General features: G+C 27.0%; 1 pseudogene; it reads left to right on the top strand.

Annotated features, from left to right (window-relative positions):
* The first annotated feature begins 276 nt into the window (after window positions 1-276).
* Window positions 277-9589, top strand: LOC111280607 (ethylene-responsive transcription factor WIN1-like; annotated as a pseudogene).
* Window positions 9590-22238: the final 12649 nt, after the last annotated feature.

The following is a 22238-nucleotide window of genomic DNA, read 5'->3' as shown; positions in this document are numbered from 1 at the left end:
GATCCTTAGATAACAATATGGTAATGAGCTACAAGTCTATTAAATTATCTTGCCCTGAAACTAAATTATCTTAGTTTAGTCCTATAATTAACTTGAAATATCTTCTCATTATATGCAATTTTTGTTGCCAGGTGATAGAACTATCCTAACCATCATCAGTACAAATGGAGGACATAATCCACTAGCTTGTTCAAAATATATTGCAAAGGTTTTTTAAGGATGAGCTTTTGAGAGATTCAAAGATAGTAAACACAGTAAATCATCAAGACGCTGCCGATGAAAATTGTGGCACTGTTGGTACTTTGCGTGATTACCTTGCAAAGCTACTTTTCATGTATGTTGTTTTCCATGTTATTAATTAATGCTAATGCTTTGTGCAAGTTATTTTTAAATGTTTAATGAAGGTGGGCACACTATGCATTTTTTGAACTCACAAATATGAATGTATAATGGTGAAAAAGAAAATCTATAGGGCTCTTTAATTTGAAAGAGATTCTTAGTTTTCATTCATAACAACATAATTGAAAACTCAGCAAATTTTTTGTTTGAAGGAAAAGGAATTGATAACCACTCATTTGTTGTAATATATTCAATGTAGCACTATTTCTCCTTTAATTTTGCTATATTTTGTTACAAAAAGAGAAGGATGTGGCTAGGTATATTTGAAACAGTTGAAGAGATAGCTCAAGCTTTTGATCAAGTAGCCATCTTAATGAATGGCATGAATGCAAAAACCAACTTCCTAATATAAAAAACACCAAGTGGAGAACCAAAAGGCACTAGAAATCTCCATTCATCACCACCAAATGAGTTATCTAAACTCCTTCATGCCAAACTTAAAAAATGTAATAAGGCACTTTCTCCTTCCATGACTTGTCTGAGGCTTGACACTAAGAATTCTCATATAAAGTGTGGCAAAAATGGGCAAGCCAGAGCTCAGATTCCAATCGGGTCATGACTGTCTAACTTGGAAAAAGAAATGCTAAAATTTCTGCAAATGCATTGCCTTTCACGACCCCAAGGTTAATAGGAATTGAACTGAGAGGGGAAATAAATGAAGATGAAAGAATTGCAGTACAAATGATAGAAAAGCTACTTCACAAGAATTGTTCTTCATTTGGTGTGGCAAAAGGGAAAAGTAACTTTATTTTTCATTTATTATTATGTTTTTTTTTCTGGATTATAAGTTAATTAAGTATTAATTGTGTTTTTCTAAGATTAAAATGTTTTAATTGACTTTTTATATTATGAGCTTGCTTTTATCTCTAAAAAAAAAAAGTGACTAAATTTTTATGTCACTATAATCATATTTTATTTTGAAACAACTTTTTAGTGACTATTATTTTGTAATTACAAGTGTAATTTAATGACCAATTCAAATATTAGGTGGATTTGCAAGAACACTACATTCGATTATTCTATAAAAATGATTATGAGTTTGTGACAATTTTATTTTATAAATTGGATTTAATGACATTAATTTTGTTATCAATATTATGACAATTTACCTTTCATCACTAATATATAAGATTTTATCATTTATTTTGTGGCGATTATAGTTTTTAATGACTTTTTTCCATATATAGCTGATAAAATTTAATGTCACAAAAAAAAGTATAAAGTGATGCTTGATTTTATTATCTTGTTTAATGTTTTCTTGCAATCATTTTTTACGTTAATTATGTCACTAATATTGTGACAATTTACTTTTCATCACTAATATATCAAATTTTATTATTTATTTTGTGACGATTATAGCTTTCAATGATTTTTTTCATAAATAGCTAACGAAAACTAATGTTAGAAAAAAAAGCATAAGGTGACGTTTGATTTTATTGTCATGTTTAACATTATCTTGTAATCATTTGTGACAATAATTATATCACTAATACTGTGATGATTTACGTTTTGTCACTTATATATATAAGATTTTATCATTTATTTTGTGACCATTATAGCCTCTAATGACTTTTTTTTTCATAAATAGCTGATGAAAATTAACGTCACAAAAAAATAGTATAAAGTGACGTTTGATTTTATTGTCACGATAGATTCACAATAGGTGATAATTTTTTGGTATCATTACATTAGACCTTTAGCGATAGTGCAAACGTGACAAATGTCATGACATTTAATTTTTTGTTATAGAATATATATGGTGACAAAAAATAAATATTTAATAACATTATTATATGCACCATTAATGGTCAAATTTGTTGTAATGAATAAAAGAGAGATTAAAGTTGGTACATCTTTTTTACTAACTAATAGGCAAAAGCTAGAAGAACTATTTTAAGAATATATAGATGTGTTTGCATGATTTTACTAGGATATACCAGGACTCAGTACTAATATTAAAGAGTACAAATTACCTTTGAAATTGAAATACAAACTGGTACATCAAAAATTAAGACTCATGAACTCAAAAATGCTATTGAAAATTAAGAAGAAAGTGAAAAACCAATTTGAAGCTAGATTTTTTAAAGTGGCAAAATATCCTGAATGGGTAGCCAATATGGTGCTAGTTTTCAAGAAAGATGAAAATGTGAGAATGTGTATCGATTATCAAGATTTGAATAGGACGAGTCTTAAGAATAATTTTTCTCTACCCCATATTGATACTTTAATGGATAACACTACTCGATATTCTACATTTTCCTTTATAGATGGCTTTTCAAGCTACAATTAGATTAAGATGGCTCGAGAAGATATGGAAAAGATAAAATTTATGACCATGTGAGGGATATTTTGTTACAAAGTCATGCATTTTTTATCGAAAAATGCTAGTGCTACTCATCAAAGAGCAATGGTGACTTTATTTCATGACATGATGTATAAAGAGATAGAAATATATGTGAATGATATGATTATAAGACTTATAAAGGAGAAGATCATGTAGTCAATCTCAAAAAATTATTTAATAGGTTGAGAAAATTTTAACTGAAGTTGAATCTTGTCAAATGTACATTTGGTGCCCAATAAAAAAAAATTATTGGACTTTGTGTTAGTGAAAGATGAATTGAAATGGATCTAGATAAGATACTTGCTACTTAGAATTTATTGCCTCCTTATACCTCTAAAGAAATGCGAGGTTTTCTAAGGAGATTGAACTATATTGCTCGTTTCATTTTTCAACTCAAATTACAAGTACAATCTTATTTTTAAGCTTTTTAAAAAATATGATTCAGGAGAATGGAATGATCAGTGCCAAAAAACTTTTGATAAAGTCAAAGAATACTTGTCAAATCCACCCATATTGGTGCCATCAGTTCCAAAAAAATTTTAATTTTATACTTAACAGTACATAAAAATTCAATGGAATGTGTACTGAGGTAAAGAGATAAAACTAATAAGAAAGAATGAGCAATTTGCTACTTAAGCAAGAAGTTCACTAATTATAAGTCTAAGTATTCACCATTGAAGAAGATATGTTGTGCATTGGCCTAAACAGCTCGAAGGCTCAAATAATATATGCTTTATCACACTACTTCGCTCATAAAAAATTTGGATCCCATTAGGTATATCCTCAAGAAGCTTTTATTAACAAGTTATGCTATCATAATATGATATTGTTTATGTAACTCAAAGGCTATTAAAAGAAGTGCAATTGTTGAGTTCTTTGTCGATCGTGCAACCGAAGATATGAACCAATAAAACTTGATTTTTTTGATAAAAATGTGATAGTCATTGAAGATAAAGAAGCTGTTGAAAAACCTAGAATGATGCATTTTAAGGGAGTTGCTAATGCTTTGGGTCCTGATATTGAAGTAATTTTAATATCTCTCAATGGACACTATTATCCTATCACAGCTAGATTGAATTTCAACTCACAAATAATGTGGCTGAATATAAGGCTTGTGTTATAAGTTTACAAGTAGTAATTGAAAAAAAGATTAAAGTGTTAGATGTGTTTGGAGATTCAACTCTAGTCATATATCAATTAAGAGGTAAATAAAAAATGAGAGATTCGAAGTTAACTCAACCATAAATACATCTTCGAGTGAGTCAAGAATATGAAGAAGTTCAGTTTGAGTATCTCTCAAAAGAGGAGAACTAGATTGTTAACGCAATGGCTACTTTAGCTGCAATAATCAAAACAAGCTGGATGTGAATGATGTACCAGCACATTGTTCAAGTATTAAAGAAAAAATTAATGAAAAGTCATGGTATCATGATATTTTGCAATACATTAAAAGTTAGCAATACACAAAGCATACAATAAAAAATGATAAAAGGATTATTAAAAGGCTAGCTATGGGTTTTTTCCTTGATGAAGATATCTTTTATAAAAGAAGTAAAGATCAAGTGTTTTTAAGATGCATGAATGTAGCTAAAGCAAAAATGATTCTTGAAAAAGTGCATGAGTTTGTGCGGCAAAAGTTAATGGTCATATGATGGTTAGATAAATTATGAAAGCTGGTTATTATTGACTGACAATAGAGAGTGATTGTATTGATTATGCTAAAAGATGTCATAAATGTCAACTTTATGTTGATAAGATTGACGTTTCTCTATTAGTTTTGCATGTTTTGGCTCCTCCATAGCCATTTTTATGTAGGGCATGGATGTCATTTGTCCCATCACTCAAAAAACTTCAAATGAGTATAGATTCATCTTTATAATGATTGATTATTTCATGAAGTGGGTAGAAGCTACATCACTAGCGTGACTCAATTAGTGGTATGTAAGTTCATAAAAAATGAGATAATATGTAGATATGGGCTTCTAAAAATGATTATTTCTAACAATACCAAAACGTAAATAGCAAAATAATGAATGAAGTATGCGCTCAATTTAAGATCCATCATCGTATTTCGGCACCATATTATTTAAAAATGAATGGACCAGTAGAAGTTGAAAAAAAAAATCTAAAGGATAATAGAGAAAATAACTAATACTTCTAAGGATTGACATGAGAAGTTGTCTTTTGCCTTGCATGCTTATAGAACATCAATTCGAACATCTATTGGGGCTATCTTATTTTTGTTGGTTTATAGAATGGAAGCTGTATTATTAGTTGAAATGAAAATTCCTTTATTGAAAATTCCTTTATTGAAAATTCTAATGGAAGTCAAGCTAGAAAAAGCAAAATGGGTCTCGAATTGCTACGAATAGTTAAACCTCATTGAAGAGAAAAGACATACAACATTTTGCCATAGCCAACTAATCAAAACAAAATGATGATAGTACATGATAAGAAAATCCACCCTCATTATTTTCGAAGAGGAGACTTAATTTTGAAAAGGATCCTTTCAAATTAACATGACAATCGAGGAAAATAGACATCATATTGGAAAAGATCATATGTGGTGAAAAAAGCATTTTCCAATGGGGCATTGTTTTTGGCAAATATGGATGAAAATGATTTACCTAATCTGATAAACTTAGATACTGTGAAAAGATACTTTGCTTCAAAAAAGAAAAATAAAAAAAATGAAAAATAAAAGAAAAGAGGTATTTATCTAAGCTGAAAACCTGAAAAGGTAGCTTGGATACAAAGAAGAAACATTATCAAGAGATGACCTCACAACACGAGGGCAAACGTAGTTTGATGAACTCTGAAAAATCAAAGATATCATCTAGTTAAGTTTTGGAGAAAGAATTCAGGAATAATTTATTCATAATTATCTTGTAAATCATTATTTGGGTGCTTTTGTTCCTACCCAAACACTTTTGTTGCCATGCACGTATTATATGTTTGATGAAATGTGTTTTCTTTTCTTTGAAAGTAATGCCTATCCATTCTTTTATTTCATTCACTATCTTCGTTCCCCTTATAAATGAATAGAAAAAACATGTGATTACATTTTGTTTGTTTTGAACTTAAAATAATGAAAAAACTAATAACGCATAAGATCTCAACATTTTGATAAATACAGGTAGAAAATGATGTGCAAAACATGACCAGATATTGATATTGCAAAGTTTTGGAAAAAGAAAAAAATATTGTTGAGAAAAAATGCAATTATTAGACATTAAAAATAGGTTGGTCTTATAGCAATTGTTGAAAATAAAAAATGACAAAAGCAAAATAGCCGAAAGATTTTAAGAACCTTTTACCATAATTGAAAGTGAATAATTTTGATTGCATTATACATTGCATATAAAGCATTCAGTACATGTATCCATAAACAGTTAAGATCATAAGTTATAGCTTAGACAAGGATTTTTCATTCTCTAATGAATAACAAGATTTTAGCCTTCGGGTAAAGATAATGATGAAAGAAGAGACTTCAATCCTCAAAAAAGAGAAATTTACTTTTTCAAAGATGAGATCTCAATTTTAAGAAAAAGTGAAAATTTTAAAGTTGTTACGTCTTTACTTAGGGGAGCATTTTTCAAGATGAGAATTTTTAAAGTTGTTGAGCTTATATTTAGAATAGTCTTTTTCAATATGAAAATTTTAAAAATTGTTTAGCTTCTACTTAGATGAGCCTTTTTCAAAATGAAAATTTTTAAAGTTGTTTAGCCTATACTTAGAGAAACCTTTTTCAATATGAAGATTTTAAAGTTGTAGAGCCTCTACTTGGATGAGCTTTTTTGAAGATGAGAATTTTTTAAAATTGTTGAGTCTTTGCTTAGAGAAGCCTTTCAAATTATTTAAAGTTGTTGAATCTTTACTTAAATAAGCCTTTAAAATTTTTAAAGTTGTTGTGCCTCTACTAAAATAAGCTTTCTTTGTCAAGATTTGTAAGTGTCATAACATATCAGTTTGGAGACTTGATCGCTAGATGTAAAAAGTTTAAAACCGTAAAAACATAGGGAGGCACCACCAATCTTTTTTAGGGTGTGATTAACCACCCAAAACTTTATCTTTTTAATATAACAATAAAGCGAGTTTAAAGTTTATTAAAAAGATAATTTTAGTCTATGAAAATAAGATTAGATTCTGAAGACGGTTATGTGTGAAGAAGGATTAACATCTCTATAATGCCCATAAAATTGATACCAATTAATTCTGCACTATTTATAATTTTGGACAAAAATAGTTTTTATATAAAATTTAGTTATAATTCCCTTCATCTTTTAGGAAAAAAAAATCAATTAAAAGTCTTTGTTTAAGAATATTATAAAAAGAAATACTTTCAAATTTTTTGACATAAAGGCAGAATTCAAAGGTAATCTTTTCATCTAAGATTTATAGTAACATTCCTTTAAAAATAATAAAATAACACTCTTTATAAATCGTAATCATTGATAACTCTCCAACATCTAGGCAGAGTACCAATAATTATATTTTACGGAATGTTATTTTAATTTTATTTGTTTAAAACTAAATTTTTTTAAAGAACCTTTTATGGAATAAAAACAAAGAATGATTAATTAATATTAAACATCAATGATTAAAATAAACATATAAGTGCATAATAAGTATAAACATTAATCTAAAAAAATGAGATATACCCAATGCAAATTTAAGAATCGAGTTTTTAAATATAATGACACCACTTGGACTCTTCGAACTTTAAACAGAGTTTTGGTGTGACTATTTATATTTAAAATCATATTTTATTATTTATTATTTATTATTTATTCTTTATTAAAAGTTTATTTTAAGTTATGGAAATATATGAAATTTTTAATGAAATAAAATTTCTTAAATACTCCATCATCTAGATGACATTCGAAAATAAATTATTTCATAAAAGTTTTCATACAAATCCTTAAAAATTTAAGATAATTTTGGGATTTGTAGTAGGTTTAAGGTTGCATTTTAGGTTTCGATTCACCTAAGGTTTTAGGGTTATATTTAGAGTTTTAATTTTAGGGTTTCGATTTTTGAGGTTTCACAAATTTATGAATCTTTTTAAAAATCTCTAATTTTTAGGCTGACTTTTAGAGCAAATTCATTTTTATAATTTTTCTATATATAAAAAAATGAATTTTTTATATTTTTATTTATTTCCCTTTTATTAAAATTTTATTATTATTATTTATTAATATTTTATTATTATTTATTTTTATGATTTCATTTTATGTTTATAATATTTAAAATTTTTTTAAAACAAATTTCTTCTACTAAGATTTAACTCCCCAACAATGAAGTAAAATTAACCTTTTAAAATTCGACTTTGAATCCCTCCAATATCTAAGTAAGGATTTTTAAAAAATTTATTATTAAAACTTTTATTTATATATACATATAATTTTAGACCTACAAACTTTTTTTTGTATATAACCTTAACTTTTATCTTAACCTTTAAAAAAACAAATTGGGAATTTTATAGCATCAAAATTTAGCGACAAACTAAAGGCAAAGAACCCCTAAACACCCATGCAATAGCTAACTAGCAAGGAAAAGAATCAGACAAATCTAAGGTGTCCTAAGCAAGCCATTACAGTCCCCACTTTCCTCTCTTACAAAACATTTGTTTCATTATATCTTGCCTGCCTTTGTCTCTTCCATTTTAGGTTTAAAGAAACATAGAGGAAAGGATACCACATTTATATAACAGTTCTTAAGTTTCTACACAATCCAACATGCAGAAAAGAAAAAGATACCACAAGCAAGAACCGAATGGAGCACTTTTCTTCTATAAAATCACACATAAAATAAAAGCAATCCCAGCATTCATGAAAAGTTAAGACCTCAAGCTTCTATGAACCAATAAAACATATATATATATATATATATCATGCATATCACATGTAAAAGAAAGGACAACATGCATGGAAAACAGATTAGCAAGCGTGGCATGAAGATGAAGCTTTAAGCTTCATGACAATTCACCTCTTTTACTTTTACTTCGGGTCTTCTCGTCCTCTAGTTTTTTCTGCTACCGTTCCGCTCTTTTCTCTCGTTTCCTTCGTTTTTCTGCTTGTTGTTCTTTCGTTCACTTCACATCCATTGGCAGTAGCTTTCTTTCCCATTTTTTGGTTCCCTTTTCTCGATTCTGATCTCCTTTTTTTGTTTTCTCGTTTCCTTTTGTACGTTTGTTTTTTTTGTTTTTCCTGGTCTGGTTCTCTTCTTCTTCTTCTTCGCCTCACGTCCTCTCTTTCCTTTTCTGTTTCTTTCTTTTTTTTTGGCTGGTCCTCATATGGTCTACTGCTATAATTTTTGCTACAGGTTTTTCCGTTCCCCTTCAGCAGTTTTTTTTTCGCTTCACCCTCCTTGCTTGTTGCCAGTTTTACTAAAGCTTCCCTTCTTTCAAAATTTTTTCTTCTCCTTGGTCTTTCCTTGCTGCGCTTCTGCTCCTTTCCAGTTTCCTTGTGGCTTTGGCTTCAATTTTTTTGCTGGTTCCTCTGTAAGTTCTTTTCTGCGTTTTCTGCTGGTTTTTTGCTTTCTGCTTGCCCTTTTCTTGGTGCATCCAGGTTTTGTTTTAGAGCTGTTTTCCTCTCCTTCGTTTTTTTCTAGATCACGCCTCTTCCCTACTACTTCTGGTCTCTTTCTTTCCTTTCTTGCTTTTCTTTCTTTTTGGTTTTTTTCTTTCTTTTTTTTTTGGCTTCCGTTTTTGCTTCCGGTTCCTAGCACATACACCCACGTTGCCAGCCACTTCCATGCGGTTTTCATTTCAAGTTTTTCTTCTCATGTAGCTTCCCCCTTTCTACTTCAAACGGTTTCTCTCTTTATGCACCAAATGGGCCTTGATCAAGGCACGATGTTTTAAGGCCCCAATTTGGGCCTACCTCACTTGGCTCTTATTTTTTGTTTTGGGGCTTTTAAATTTTATTTATTCTTTTTGGGCCAAGCCTGTTGTTGTTTTGTTTTTTATTTTATTTATTTATATATTTATTTTTATTATTTTACATTATTATATTATTATTTTTTATTTTGATTTTTATATTTTTATATAGTTTTTATATATTTTTTATTTTTTTGTTTAATGGCCACCAATTGGCCATTAATGGGTTTTTGAAAGTGGGCTTTTGTCGGACCACTTTGGGTGTTATTTGGGCTTATGCAATGAGCTTCACTATTGAGCCCACATTGGGTCTTATCCTCAAGCATTAAAAATAGACCTTATAATAGGCTCGAAAAATTATGATCAAAGTTCAATTGCAAACCAAGCCAGGGTTAAAGTGATAAAATATTTCGAACAAAATTAAGTGTCTACGGTAAGTCCTTCGAGTAAAATATTTTAAATTTTTAAAGTTGTTGAGTTTCTTCTTGGAAGAATTTTTTAAATGTTCAAAAGTTGTCAAGCCTTTAGTAAGATGAGCACATCCGTTTGATTTTTAAAGTTGTCCAGCCTCTAATGAAAAGAGTTTCTTGATTTGCTTAAAAAAAAACTTTTGATTTCGGACAAAATTATTGTTTTTGCTTTTAATATATTCTCAATTCTCAATAATGTGCAAAAAGGGACAATTATAGACACCTAATTTTGTTTGAATTTCTGAGTTGGGCTTCGATTTTATTGAGTGGCCCTAAATTTGTTGGGCTTTATCGAGTTTGATTATAGCGTTAAAATTTTTATCCAAGGTTATATAGGTTGAGGCCTAATTTCAAGTTAAATGGATATTGGTATTCATGGGCCTAAATTTTGTTAGGCCAGGGCCCAATTTCAATTTCTTTGGCCCAACATCACTTGGGCTTAGTTTCATTTTTTAGCCTAAGTCCACTATTTTGATTTTGATTTTGATTTTATTATTTATATGGTTTTATAATTTAATATTAAATAAAAAAAGAAAAAAAATAAGGGTCGATGACAATGGTTGTCGAGTATGGCATTACCAACCTAGTTGCCTAAGCCACCCTATTTTACCTGCCATCACTTAACCATAATTACACACTACCAGTTGCAGTTGCCCACTACCACCATCGCCCTAATAGTGTGGATTATAGCTAGAAATGTGAGTTTGTTCCCCATTTATAAATTAAGCTTCATAGAACCAAAAAAAAAAGACTCTATTAGAAAACAATAAAAAAAATTACCAAAAAAAGGAGAAAGCTTTGTTAGAAAGCAACCAAAAGCTATAAAAAAAAAAAAAAAGCTTTTGTCAAACTAAAAAAAAAGAAAACTCTATAACCTATAAAAAAACTAAAACCAAACACAAATCAGAAAATAAAAAAAAAAGTCATTTTAATAGGGAACCTAGAGCCAACATCATAAAAAATTAAAAATTAAAAAAATATTTTTCTTTGTCGAAACCTTAAAGATCATATCTAGGAAGTTTGGGGTAGCTTCAGGCAAAAGGGAGGTGGAAACAAGAATTAGAAGGCCAAGGGAAGTTTTTGGTATTTTTTTAGGTAATTTCCAATCATCGAGATGATGGCCGATGACAAACAGGGTGACAGTTGATGTTGTAGTCAATTAGTTTTTGGGATATTGATCAGCCTTTGGTTTTTTTTGGAAAGAAAAAAAGTTTTTTTATGAAGGAAATAAGGAAATGATTTGAAAAAAATTTAGACTTTTATAAGCTACAAAAAAAGGAAGAAAGTGCGCTGTTTTGGACCTTTGGATCTATGCGTCAACCCTGCAAGTCAACCCAAAACCCTCACGCCTAACTCGCCACAACGTCCTTCAGCTAACTCTCAATCGATTTAGTTGAACTGCTTCAGAACCATTCTCGAATCAACCGAATCGATTGGACTGCTACTAAACTGCTAGTTTCCCTTTTAACTTAAAGCTAGTTCATCCAAACTAGATTGAACCCTAGCAAACTGCTCCTAAACCCGTTGGTTTAGTTTTTTTATTTATTTTATTTATTAATTTATTGTTTGTATATGATTTCATTTTTAAATTTTCAAAACAATATTTATTATCCTTTTCTTAAAATAAAAAATGAAAATAATTTTTAAACTTTTGATAATTTTACATTTGAAAAAAAATAATAAATAAATAAAAATAATAAAAAATTAGGGAAAGAAAATTTTTATTCGATGACAAGATTATAAGGTATTCTGAGTAGCGATGTCTACGAAATTTTTAGGTGATAAGATTTTTTTAAATACTATAAGTATATTGGAGTATTTATGAAAAGTTTTTAATACAATACAAATTTTCTTATTTTTATAAAAGCTAAAAAACAACTAAAAAATATTAATAAAAATAATAAAAAATGAGGAAAAAGATTTTTATCCGATGATAAGATTACAAAGTATTCCAAATAGCGATGCTTAAGAAATATTTAGGCGAGAAGATTTTTTTAAAATATTACCAGTGTATTGAAGTATTTATAAAAAAAAAAATTCAATATAATAAATTTTTTTCTTTTTTTCTATGAAAAATAAAAAATAATAATAATTTTTAACAAAAAATAAAATATGTGCATCAATATATTGTCATTTGCATTGCATGAATGATCTTTTTCTTATGAAAAAAAAATATGAGCCTCATGGGACGGAATTTTAAAGTATTTTAAGCAGTGATGCCTAATAAATCTCGAGATAAGGAAAAGTTCTTTAAATGTTATCAACGTATTAGAACATGTTAAGAATTCTTTCAATAAAAGGTTTCTAATTTATTTTTCTCGAATAAAAATATAATAATAATAATAAAGGAATTAAAAAACCAAAATTTTAATAAACAAAAAAAGTTAATGAAATTATTTTTAAACATTAAAATTAAGACAATTTTCGTCAAGATTAATGGATAACACGTAATTAATAGGTACCATTTTAAATGGATGCTATAGGGTACTAATCTTTTTTCACGTGTAACTGACTCCCGGACTCAAGCTATTTTACATATCCTAAAATTATATTTTTAATAAATTTTAATTAATTTTAAGATTTTAATTAAAAAAATTTTTTAATAGGTAGCTAATCGCATTTAACCAAAAGGATTAGTTATGACTCCATTTTTCTTTTCATTTTCAAATTCGATAGACGGCTCCAAAACTGTTACAATAAATTATAGATTAAAAGTATCCCTGAAGAGATTAGAAGGGGACAACTATTCAAATTTGCAAAATAACCATTTTATACGTTAAACAAAATTATTGACACTATTTAATATTACAAATTAACCATTTTACCCCTTAATCTAAATAGAAAATCAATACAACTATAAATAATTATTTTTATACTTAATTTTTATAATTAACAAATATATCATTATATTAATATTAGCATATATTAAGATATACCAAAGACTAAATATTTTTTTAAGAATAAAATTTATTTAAATAAAAAAATTTGTTCTCACAATAATAAGCGAATAAAAAATTAAAAAATTAATAATTAATATAATTATCTTTGATTTATTATTTCTAATTTTATTTATAATATTTTTATTTAAAATTTTTTTTATTATTAATTTAAGAAAAAATTATAAATATTTGAAAAAAAAATCCTTCAATGAAGTAAGGGAAGCATTGTAATTGAGAATGAAAAGGAAAAAGGCTAATGTAGCCTTAACTAAACCTTTTACACACATGCTATCAAAGCCTGGGACATAACCTAATCCGCAACCTTATTAATAGTTTTTTTTAACTAACAAACCTTTCTTTTTGGTATAAAGCTCAACATGTGTTGAATATCTCTAATAATTTGCTTCAACTTTCAATTCCATCTCTTTCTTTTAGCAGTTATCTTTTTATGAACTAAAATGGAGTCTTTTTTCAATACCTCCCGATGATTTTTATGTTTTGTTGCCAACTTCATCCCTTCCTTTACAGTTAAAGCTTCTCTAATAACAGTAGACTTTGCATACACTTTGTCACAGAGACTTGATATCAGATCACCACTAGAACTCCTTACGTCAACAACTCCAATTTGTAATTCTATGCGTTGGATATCTTTCCTTCTTTTTAATGAATAAAAGAGATCTTTTAACTTAAACTAATTTATTTGAAAAACCCAACATCCTAATTATAATGTATATTAAAATTATAAAGAGTTAATTACACTTTTGGTATTTGAATTTTGGGAAAATATATAAACTAATACCTAAAAAATAAAATGTATAATTTGTATATTAAACTTTCAAATAATGTATTATTTTAATTCAAACTCTAATCTTACTAATTATATTAGCTTATATACATGTTGTTTGATAAATATTATTAAGTTATGTGTTCACCACACATATTATCATTTTTAATATAAATTAAAATATATTTTTTATTCCCTAAACTTTAACATTATTTAGGATAAGTTAATTGTTATTTGTCACATGACATTTGACATCGACATGAAGTTTTTACAAAATATTTAACACTTCTATTTAACAAATGACATGCACATAACAAAATTATACTAATTAAATATCATATAAACCAACTAAGTTAACAATATTAGAGTTTAGGTTAAAATGATACATTATTTGAAAGTTCATAGTATAAATTATACATTTTTTAAAATTTAAATACCAAAAATGTAAATAACTTGATTGAGAATAGAGCTTCATGCTTTCAAGTCTTATTATCACCCTCTTGGTGAAAAACAAAAAGATTGGATCCTTTAAATATGATTATTGACTAGCCAAAAAGATAAAAGGAATCTATTTTCATTGCCACTAGCTTTCAAACAAAGTGAGAAAGGTTTTATCAGTTATGAATGCCTTTCTACAAAAAGAGAAAATGAATCACTAGGTCATATTTAAAAGTTTAAATAAAGTATCCTAGATCATATCCATTATCCACATCAATATTCTTTTGGAATTTTTTAGTAAATGGGTTACTATTAATTGGTGATTTTATAGTTTAATAAATAGGTTGATAAATTTTGTCCTAATACAAGATAACTATAAGAGCCCAAATAATTAATTATGATCACTTACATATAAGTTTTGCACATCTTATTGGGTTAGTGTGGTTTGGCAATTGTGTAGACCTTTGACCTAGTAAACTTTTGATGAAAAGGTTTATAAGGTTTTAATAATATTTGGCTAAGATTCCCTCTTTACTTTTAAGTAACGAGGTCTACCTAAATGAGTTGTCAGCAAGAGAAAAGTGAAAAGAAATGCCTAATCTCTGTAGAAGACTATTATTACTTCTACACATCAACTATTACTGCTTAAACAAGTATGCAAAGTAATTGAATTTGGTGTTCTAATATTCACATATGATTTTGGGGATTTAAGGTTATACTTACATGTGATATTAAAGCTTAATTATGTGATATTATGATCCAAAATTATGTTTTTAAATTATATTTTCATATGAATGCTTGTTTTGGGCTTTATATTGTGCTTGTTAGATGTTCATGTTCCAATGATCGTTTCTTAAAATTAGATTAGGGCTTTTGTTCCTTTTTGAACAAAGATTAAAACAATACCAACAATTTCTAGTGATTCGTTTTGTAGAGTAAGAAATTAAGATTTAAAGATTTGGGTTCATGATTTGAACCAAATTCAAGATTTCTTTAAAACATTAATATTTTATGTGTTTTAATCCGAATTGACACTTGAATATTGTTACCAATGTTTAAGATTGAAACATATGTTTTAATTGCATGAAATTTGAGTTTTAATTGACTAATTGGGAAAAAAACATAAACGAGTTATGTATATGTTTCATTCTAAAAATTTTGATCTAAATTAATGTTGATTCATGTTGTTTTGATGCAATTTGAAGCATGTGTTTTATAAATATATTTGTTAATTAAAGTTTAATCATTTAGTTGCATTAAAACTTAGGGAAAACATGAAAAATCAATGAAAAAAATCAAGTAACAAAAACGGGTCAAGAATGGGAATGAATATGACATTTTATTCTTAAATTCAAGGTGATTTGTGTGTTTTTAATCATATTATGGCATGATTTTTGTAAATCTATGTGTTAATTGCAGTTTTAATGGTTTAATTGCAAAACAAAAAGCATCAAATTGGCCTAAAAATCAGCATATATCCAAATCAGGTCAAATTTGACCCATTTGGGTCAAGTTAAACTAGCTAGATGAATAAGATGAACAATGCCGAGTCATGAATAGTATTGACTTGATGAATAGTACTGAGTTAGCATAATACCAAGTCATTAAATAGTGCTAGAATTAATAAATTGACCTGTTTGGACTTATTTGGCATTCATTTTTATGTCGTTTATTCTATTAATTTAGAAATTTGATGACACATGTATTTATTATTTTTTAAAAATTTTAAATGGCATAAAATATTTATTATATAATATTTATGTATGATTAAATAATTATTATATTTTATGCATATGAATTCTATTTTTTATTTTATAATAAAATATTTGGTATGCTTGGAGTCTATTGAAGGTACATAGTCTCCCCATATGATAATTAAGATTTACATAGATTTACATACTCTTAGCCAAAATTTTATGTGCTTGATTAAATAAATTTAGTAAAATTTGTTTTTACTAATTTTTGGTTATCCATTTAAAATGCAACATGCATTATATTGAAAGGTAGGTTAGATTGAACTCCATGAGATTTTGGTACAACTAGTATCAAATTGGTAATTTATTTTATAATTTTATTTTATTATTAAATAATATTAAATTATTATTTATATAAAATAATTGGAGTTTAAAATTATTGCCTTGATTTATTTTTTCCTGTGAGTAGTTGACATTATGTATCATTGTTGATTTGTGAAACTTTTATTTTTGGTACATGATACATAAGAATAAAGTATTAAATGGAAATATTAAATTATCCATAAAATTCAAGACATTTGGTGCAATAAATTACTTATTGATCTAGTGAGACACATTCCGCTTAAGAATCTTACAAGAAAAAATCATAGCAACAATGATCCATCGAGATATGTATTAATTATTAGTGTCTCATATAAAAGCGATCAGTTTTTTAATGATCCAAAGAGATACATCATAGTTAAGTATCTCACCAGGAGTGGTTAAAATGTATACACTCAGTTAAGTATGCAAACTAAAATTATGAGCAATTGAAATTTCATGATATGAGAAATATAATAGATTAATATGGGTGTTTGACTACCAAAGTAATTCACTCATTAAAACTTGTGAGATTTTCTCATGCGCATGAATGGGAGCATTTTCAAATTACCTTATGCAAATGCCTTCCTAAAAGGGGTTATTATGTTTAGTAATTTGGAGTGGAAGGTTTATTTACCCAAAAAGAATAGGCTTTTCGAAAATTAGAATATTTTCATATTGGCTTCATGTGAAAAATGCCTAATAGAATGTCGCATTCTTTGTCCAAAAGGAAGTTTGTGATGCTACACTTGAACTTTTCAATTTAATTACAAATAATACATCAAGGACTGGTGCTCTTTGTAAGGATTGTTGCTCATATATGGAATGTTATATTCTTTTGTCTTGAATATTTTAATAAGTATGCATCTAGATTTTATCGTAGTATGATGAAATAGTGGGAGAGTTTTGTTGTTAAAATTATGCAATTATGTTATGGGAAATAACATGCATAAAATAATTGCAAAATGAATTTGTTTCACATAATTATAAGTCTAGCTTTTAAAATCTTTTAATTTACAAAGTACTTAATAAATTAAGTATGCTCTCATAAGAAATTAATTGTTTCTAATTATGATATTTTGAGATAGCAGTGAGTAAACTTTTATTTCTTACTAAGTATTTTAGAGCATGCTTTTAATATCATAAAACTTGGTAAATATTACCATAAAAATCATGGGTAATAAAAGAAAAAAGTTGTCAAAGTAAATGGATATGAATAAAAGTTTTAATTTGTAAGAGTAAGAAAAAATTAGTTTTGCAAATTTTAAGATTTTGACTAAAATGTATTATTGTTAAAGCTTTCTAGATTAACTTACCTTAATGTTTATATCATAACTTATGCTTGGTGATATTGAAAATATTATATTACACATATAAACATTATCATATACATGAAATTGATTTATACCATTATTATTGTGTGTATATGATTGCCTAGAAAAATTGTTTATTATTGACACGTATACTATTATGTTGAGATTTATGGCATGAAAATTATATAATTTTTTGAATCAAATGTAGATATAAAGTAGCTTCATTGGTAAATGTTATTTGTGGCCAGTTAATTTTTAATTTTAAAATTTCTTGCAGTCATGTTTGAAAGATTGAAATGTCATAGTAAAGTATTATTAATTGTTAAGACAATTTACTTGGTAGTATGGGATGCTAAATGTTTATATTGATTGATAGCATGATTATGGAACATAATTTAAAATTTTTTAAAGTGCATAAAATAATCAACATTCTATGTTTTAACTTTTAATGATCCATAAAGGTACATTTAGATTAATATCTTGCTTAGAATGATCACATGTATAAATTGATATAGGAAAATCATTAGAAACATAATGATTATGAAATTTGTTATATTGTTATGGAAGATCTCTAAGTTACTACATGCAATTACGTATCCAAAGAGAGTGATTATATGTTTTTAATTTAAAGATAATTGTGAACTATTTTTGTGAAGTGAAAAAATACATAGACCTAAAAAATTTATTTGCCCAAATGAGATATATTTTTAAAAGTCATTGTATTTTTTCTTTTAAGGTGTGATCACACAAAATTATGATGTTTTCTTCAAAAGAATGTCCAAGATTAAAATTACTATAAGACACTTTGGTTATTATTGATAAGACTAGTAAATATGTTAAACTGATTATAGTCTTATATGATTGGCCCTTGTACTCAATTTCAGAATGTTTCGATTATTGTCATCAAAAGTTAATATTTGCCATAAGTGATAAGTTCTTGAATCTTTTGTATAACATAGTGTTAGCCTTAAATTGATCCCTATTTTAAAATGACAAAACATTAACCTAAATAAGGTTGATCATAATTTTAAAAAAGATTTATTTGGTACATATTCTTAAGTTTTATATTTTGGTACTAAATAAATAATATGTTTTTCATAGTGAAAACAAACCTTTTTTTTGTTTTTATATTTCTCAAACCAAATCTATCTTTAAGATTGTTTATTTGAGCTTAAATGAAAGTCCAATTGTTGTTTTTAAACTGAACTTATTTATTTTGGACTTAATACAATTTTGATAATATTGGTTTTAAAGAAATAGATTAGCTTAAGAAAGTTGCTTTATAAGAACAAAGTTTTCCAACATTGAACTTTTTTTATTTTTTTTGTATTAATTCACAAAGTTTTAATATTTGAATTTTATATGGTTGGAAAGCTCTTTGAGTCTACTTTCTAATGGATCAAACAAAATCTAAATCTAAATTTTTTAAGAAAAGATTTTGAATTTTTACTAGATATTTTATAGTTGTCTAAAAATTACACAAGTGATAGATTTGAAAATTTACTATAATTCATACAAAATGAATTAGGTGTTGAATTTTATATGGATAGAAAGCCCTTTAAGTCTAGTTTTTAAATTTGCAAACAGTTTGTGATTTGGATTTGTATAACTCAAGATATTATTAAATTAGTGAGTAGAGTACAAAATAGGAGACAACCATCCAGCTTTGATAGGATCAATCCTCTTAGGGAAATGATCGATTGATTTTTTACACAGAATTTAGGTTTGTGCTCTTGGTTGAAGAAGGGATCGATCCAGTCATGATTTTCAAAGGCGTAAATGGCAGCAAAACATGAACCAATCAATCCCCTCATGGAAGGGATCGATTAAGTATGCCCTGAAACAACTCCAATGGCTAATTTCTCAAGCTTTCAATGGCTATTTTCTTCTTCCAAGCATTCCCAACAGCTAGCTCTTTAATTTATCTATATATTGGCCATTCCACACACTAAGAAGATTGATGAAGCAAAAGACCAAAAGCCAACAAGTTATATTTTCATTTTATCACGAAATCAAGAGTTGTTAGAGCTTAAAATCCATATATTTTGTATTTGTTGTATTGAAGCATTATTGTGTTTTTTATTCATTATATTTTTTTATACTTCATTAGGCAAACACTTAGCCTTTGAAAGGTTTTCTAAGTTTGCATCTTTGTTAAATGATTTTGAATCAAGAGGTAAGGCATCATCTTAAATTTATAGGATTGAGAGGTTGCTATTTAACCTAAAAAATAGATAGTACAAGTTTTTATCTTAAGCCTTAGTGAGAAAAAGATATGGTTGTAATTCAATTCAAGATCAATGGATTGAAGCCTTGGTATAAACAACCAAGAAAAGAAGACGTATGTGCCTTACAAAGAAGGATCGAACATCTATAAATTATTATGTTTGATTTCTCTGTTTCTATCTCTTACTTTGATTATAGTTTATATTTGCTTCAAGTTCATCAATTTGTTGTCATTTGCATTATATTGTGATATTGATTTTAATTTTTTATTCAATTATTCTGAAATTATTGTTTGAAAAAAATTTAGAGAAATTCAATTCACCCCTCTTTGATCACCATCTCATCTAAAAAGCTAACACATAGTAAATACATAAATTATTAATTATTTTAATTTATCACATCTGGAGATATACATTTGCTGTATAGTGCCTTATGATAGCCAAAACGATTAACTTCCACATAAGAAAGTTTTAAACTTGTTATGATATCTCAATTTATTTTAAGTAAAATTGAGAGTTGTTGAAATATAATTTTATTTTGACAAATATTCGTTTTACTTGTTTAACTCTTAATTCAAATATTGGTTCGATTATTTTAGTTAATATTATTAAACCTAGCAGTTATCCATTTTTTAAGGTCGTATTTGTTGTCATTTGTTAACAATGTGTTTTAAAGAAAATATAATGTTTTCTTTTAAGGAACTCACGTGTGAGGGAAAAAATATTGTTTTACATTTATCACACATGCGAGAGTTTGGAGGAATGAATTTTTGTGCAAATAAGTAAACTACTTGTTTTGCTTTTATAGGCTTAATTCTTTCCTTAATAATTTTTCGTAAATTTTGTTAGCTTACTTTTGAGAGAGAGTAAGATTTTTATAATTTTCTCTCATTTCATTTCCCTTGTTTTAAACAATATATGAACTAATTTTGATGGTTATTTTAAAGAATGATAATATAAAGGTTTTGATTTTTTTTATTATTATCATGATTATTTTATTAATGCCAAAACTATTCTTTTAAAAGAAGTCAAAATTAGTGTAAGTTCTTTATATATGTTTTAAAGTAGTAAGAATTCATAAATGTCTCAAAATTATTGATTTGGAGATATTATATGTGTTAAGGTCAAGGGGAGTTAATAGCTATTGGTTTAGGCATATTTTATATATAAAAGATTCTTAATTCAATGAATTTCAAATTTATTGAAAATGATGTTATGTTAAAACATTGAGAATTTTGTGTTGTATGAACATATGAATATAAAAATTTGTTCATAATATGTTAGTAATTTGTAAGTGGATTAATAAAGTGACATCATAAAAGTCTAAGAATAACAATGGTTATCACATTTAGCATGAAGGCAAACAATGTATAATTTTGTTATGACTCATTTTATTGTTATGTTCCTTATTTATTATTCAAAGTTTGATTGGAGCATGTTTGTAATTTGTTGGATCAGTAGGAGTCATTGTATTTGATTATATGATAATATATTTTCTCTATGTGAGGAATATAATAATAGCAAGCTTATAATATGGATATCTACAACTATGGAAAATAGAACTTGTTAAGTTATTAGGTCGATTATAGTAATGATGCATTGTTAATTTTATTTTTGAAACCATTATTGTTTTAGGTTACTTTGCTTTGTTAAGTGCATCGCATGTGATTGCTAATTACTTATAAGATATAGTTTGGGATAAATAAGTTCATGAGATACCATAAAGTTAAGTGGACACAATTGTTTTAAATATATATATTATAGTTGTTATTTGTATATATGTTTATTATTACATGTGCACATCTCATGTTGACATATCATGTTATAAAATTTAAGACTTGGTATCTATCTTAAGTATGACTTTAATACCATTTAAATATGTTTCATAAATGATACTAACAAGTAATCTCGAGGATAATGAGACACACAAACACATTTGGATTTCATAGAGATTTCTTAGTAAGTTTAGAGAAATCGACTAGAGAATTGACAATTAAAATAACACATTGAGATTTGGTATTATTTTGTTACTATATAGCCACACTAAGATCCATTATTGATTGTCTTGGTACTTGTAACCATAGATTAGTCTTATGTCAATAAAGGACATAATGGCTGTCATGATTTTATATTAAATGGTTTTATTAGACAGGATCATTAAGATGTTGTCTCAAAGACTAAATTATTTTTAAAACTGTAGCCATATCAAAGTAAAGTAAATCAATCTGGAATCTTGTTTTTTAAATTATTTTCTTAAAATTAAATAACCCAATTAATATTGCCCAAGTAAGAGAATGTTAGAATTTTAATAAATGGGCTACTATTAATTGGTGATTTTATAGTTTAATAAAACATGTTGATAAATTTAGTGCTAACACAAGATAACCGTGAG

This window comes from Durio zibethinus, chromosome 28 (genome assembly GCF_047325235.1).
Source record: "Durio zibethinus cultivar Kanyao isolate XHJ-2024 chromosome 28, ASM4732523v1, whole genome shotgun sequence".
Lineage (NCBI taxonomy): Eukaryota > Viridiplantae > Streptophyta > Magnoliopsida > Malvales > Malvaceae > Durio > Durio zibethinus.
The sequence above is the reverse complement of the archived record's forward strand: the minus strand, read 5'-3'. Positions and strand labels throughout refer to the sequence as shown.